The following is a 4,640-nucleotide window of genomic DNA, read 5'->3' on the forward strand; positions in this document are numbered from 1 at the left end:
CACTGCAGCTCAGACCGTCCCAATTTAGAATTTTTCCAGCTAGAGAATGTGATTCACTTCAGATCTGAACTGCTGGACCAACACAACTGAGGTATCATGGTTGTCATACTGTACTTCCACATGGATTGATTAAATATATTAAGCAGCCAGTAGTAGTTTTGAAAACCATGGCAAGAAAAATAAGACTGTAGCTAATGAGGTGGCCAGAGTTCACATGCCTCTGAACTTACTGTTTCACAACTGTGGTAGAAGTGAGACACTGAGGACCAGTGGTGGTGACTTCCAATACATGAGAGTCCTGCCAACAGGAAATGATGAAGCTAGAAAAAACAACACAGCACTCCCAGGCAAAACTGAGGAGAGGCAACTTGTGATCCAAAAACTTTGGCCCCATTTACATCTGAATACACTCTCATTTACTATTAGCCACATAAATGGAGTCTGTTGGCCAGATCATAAAACTGGTTACATCAGGGGGAAGTGGTAAAAAAAAAAAAACCACCAGAGGAAGAACGACTTGATCTCTTTTACTTACAACAGTGTTTAGTGTTTAAGTGCCTTAATTTAGAGAAGAGTAGAGTAGCCTTATCACACCAGCACTAAATGGTGGGATTTGAAACCACACTTCCATGCTGTCCAGTGCCTAAGACTCTCGGCTGCACTACCTCAGCTTCCAGTAAGGCATTTGCTTCAACCACTATCAAGTATAATCAGTGGCCTGTTTCCATATAATTGGCAAGCGAATTGGAACCAACTTTTTGTAATGTTGCAAAAAGTCGAAAAAATGAAAATGTGAATCAGGAACATTTGCATGAACTGGTTTGGAGCAAATAAACTAGGCTGCAAAGTGCAGTCAGAAGGTGGCAGTATAAGCTTTGTTACAGATGGGTGTCATTAAACAGAGTAGAGGTCGTGAACCAGAAACAAAAAATGTTCGCCAAAAAATCTCAAAGGAGAAGACACAAAATCTGTTGCCTTGGCTATCTATGAAAAAAAAAGAGAGGGCTTCAATTTTTTTCAACTGGGTAAATTGGATGCTGGAGACAGCTTCTTCATCTCTTTTCTACACACAGGAAAAGGTTGGGTGTTTTTTGCCATTTTCATAAACCAAGATGCATCAAGGAAATACAGTTACAACAAACTTCACTGGCAGTGGTGGGATTTGAACCCACGCCTCTATAGAGACTGGAGCCTAAATCCAGCACCTTAGACCACTCGGCCACACTACCAGACAGATTTGCTGATCCGCTGTTATGATGATGCCCCTGTCCGCTTCTAACAAAAAACTCAAGACAGTATTTCAAAATATGGTCAAGAGAATAGGCAGAATAAGTGAAGGAGTTTCATTAAAACCAGAGTTCTGCCGAAGGCTAGTGCAAAAAGAGTGCATGAACTTCTTGCTATGTACAGTGTCAACAGAGTGGGTAACCACTACCCACGGCAAGGGCAATACCCAAACAAAATTAAATTCAATTCTGATTGTTTTCTTAATTCATATATGTGCATATATGGAATAAGAACAGACATAATAACTGAGGGAGACTCACTGAATAGTAGTCACAGGCTGCTACAGAACATAAATTATCAGCTGCTCACTACAGAACTGCAGTGTCCACTAAAGGAGCAGATATCGGCCAATTCGTGCCATGATCATGAAAGCATATAGAAGTGGTATGAAGGCCTGCAAGTTGATAATATTTACCATTAGCAGAGGATGGTTTCGATCCATCGACCTCTGGGTTATGGGCCCAGCACGCTTCCGCTGCGCCACTCTGCTCTCTGTTTTGTTTATGTGTGTGTGCAGCTGCAATCTGTGGGGGTGTGCAATGACGTCAACGTCAAAGTAACATCCAGATGAATGTCAGGACCACTTCATATTCAGTGAGGACTTTTTGTAAATAATTCAAGACATTTGCAAAGATAAGTTTTTAGGGTTTTCTAATGTGATCACAAGTTTATGGTTAGAAAGGTTTAGCATAGAGTGGCATTGCTGTAAATCAGCAGTCTGACTGCCTGAGTTAAGACAGTCAGCTGGCAAGGGTGGAATTTGAACCCATGTCACCTAAGATACTGGAGCCTTAATCCAGCACCTGAGACCACTCAGCCACATTACCACACATGCCTACTGCAGTTATGACACCACTATCAAATACTACAGTGTCACCTACAGTACTAACGAGAGAAGACATCTCACCTGGTCCAATTTTTTTCTGCAACTCAGCACGCTTCCTCTGCACCACTTTGCTCTCAGTTACTGCTATGAGTGTATGAAACTGCAGTCTGTGATTTCACATTGAGGTATAATGTTAATCAAATGAACTTGCATAAAAGAGAACCACATCTGGAAAACTTTCTTTCTCTGTAAACCTATTGGGAAGCAATGTGCCAAAGCAGAAATGTGTCTATTTATAAGTTTGCTTTGCCATGATAATCCTTGGTTTGTGTCCAGATATTCAGAGTAGCAGGAGATAAAGATTTGAAGGTAGGATTTGAAGATTGGAGCTTACACAGTTTAAAAAAAAAAAAAAAAAAAAAACGTTAGAAAAAAAAGCCCACCTCTGATAAGCCTTGGTGAAAGTTCAATAAGGAAACTCTCTTCCCACACGTTCTGCTTTGTTTCTTTATGGGTCAGCGTTGGCTATATACTCATTATCTCTTCCACTTATCCACACTGTCAAATACCTATATTCATAATCCCAGTGTCACCAATCAAGCCAATGAATCACTGGATGTGGTTATGAATAGCTGAATAAGTTTTATTGAAATCAGACTGTAGTAAAAGGTTGCTACAGCACACAATGAGCTATTTGCTACAGAGATACAGTGCTCACTACAGCATTTGTTCAGTCAGTAGACATCAGTTGCCTCAACACTACTTCCATGAGTGAGTGAGTCAATTGGCAGTGTTGGGATTCGCTACAGAAGTACAGTGCCCACTATAGGACTGAATATCTCACACTTTGGGCAATGGGTGTCATTTGTCCAAAACGTAACATGAGCTTTGAAGGATAAGATGGCATGGAGGCCTGTAAACTGACAGGCTCTGCTCTCTCTTTGCCAAATGTATTGTGGAATATTTTCCACTTCATATTAAAATAGATCATTGCTGAAAAAAATTAATGACATTTGCTAAGATGAGTATTCACAGTTTCCTGTTCGAACCACACGTTTATAGAAATTTTCAACACCAAAAGCATTTAATATAGGTAAGACACACTACAAGTAACATCTGTTGCAGGTAAAGCAAGGAGCCTGAACAAACTCCATATTAGAAGTGAACAGAACAAACTCCATATTAGAAGTGAACAGAGCAAACTGGCAGTGGTGGGATTTGAACCCACGCCTCCTTAGAGACTGGAGCCTTAATCCAGCGCCTTAGACCACTCGGCCACACTACCACACAAGTTGAGAGCTTTACAGCTTTGAAAATCAAGTAGAATTAAAGCTGCGAGCAGCGTTGAACGGGCCCTCGCACCCGGCGCCCGTCGGGGGAGCGGCGACCGCGGGACCCCGGCAACCGCGGGGTCAACGCAGGTCGCAGGGCACACGCTGGCGTAACAGTTCACACTTCCGAGATGTAAAAATTTTAAATAAAAGCTTTTACGCTAATTATTTTCTGTGATAATATTTTTCAGAGCTCATCATCTGTGACAGCTCTTGGCTCTCTTGACTGTAACCTCCCTGTGGCAGCTTCTCACAGACTCAATCAACTCCTCTTCCCCTCCCCCCTCAAACACAAACACAAACACACACACACACACACACACACACACACACACAGATACCCCCTCCCAAAAGGAGATAAAACTCAGTTTTAACTTGAGTTTAAAAGCTTTGAGCTTTGAGCAAAAGCATTTTTTTAAGTTCTGTTATTGGGTGCATATATAAATCATTTATGCTTAAACAAGGCTTATAATGAAGTTATTTGAACAGTGAATATCTCATCTGCCTAAAGTCAGGGCGAAGCCACTAACCAGCTGTAGGGATGGGTATCATTAGGATTTTATCTTTATCCATACAGACCCCTATCAGTCCAGCTCAGACTGTTACTGGTTTAAGAGAGTGAAGTTTATAGCAATTTGCAAAATTTGGAGATTAGTGACAAACTAACCAGTTAGACTACATACAGACAAGCTTTCATTTTAGCTGTTAGTAACAGTTTGCCATGAGCTTAACCAGCGTGCTGTGCTTCCTGTTAAACATGTCATGAGACTGTGGACAACGTTTGAGCCAGCTTTGACATCTGCAGATATGAGTTTCTGAAGAGGGGCCTGCTGAGGTTAGATGTGCTGAATAATATCCATTTTCATATCAGAAAAAACACTGCATTAAACATTGTCTTAGCTCACTGAGCTGAGGTCAACAGGTAATATAACCAACCTGTGAGGTGGCTCACCCCCGTAAGATAAACACATAAATGATCCCTGATAGAACCGATAATTAAAGGCACATCAGTGACAGGGAATGCTATTAAAACTAAACTATAAACTGGTGACATTAACTGCAAAAGAAGATTTTTATTGATACATTTCAGGTAGAATTTAGTTTTCAATAAGGAAAATGCTGTAAGAAACCTGAATTTGTTGCAACAAATTTAAAATAAAAGCTTTTATGCTAATTATTTTCTGTGATAATATTTT

General features: G+C 40.7%; 2 non-coding genes across 2 annotated transcripts; both read right to left on the minus strand.

Moving 5' to 3' along the window:
• Positions 1–1,147: 1,147 nt before the first annotated feature.
• trnal-uag (transfer RNA leucine (anticodon UAG)) lies at positions 1,148–1,229 on the minus strand. The gene has a single exon. It is a non-coding gene; the product is annotated as a tRNA-Leu (tRNA).
• Positions 1,230–3,316: 2,087 nt separating this feature from the next.
• trnal-aag (transfer RNA leucine (anticodon AAG)) lies at positions 3,317–3,398 on the minus strand. Its single transcript has one exon. It is a non-coding gene; the product is annotated as a tRNA-Leu (tRNA).
• Positions 3,399–4,640: the final 1,242 nt, after the last annotated feature.

This window comes from Lates calcarifer, linkage group LG8, assembly GCF_001640805.2.
Source record: "Lates calcarifer isolate ASB-BC8 linkage group LG8, TLL_Latcal_v3, whole genome shotgun sequence".
In the NCBI taxonomy this organism is placed as follows: domain Eukaryota; kingdom Metazoa; phylum Chordata; class Actinopteri; family Centropomidae; genus Lates; species Lates calcarifer.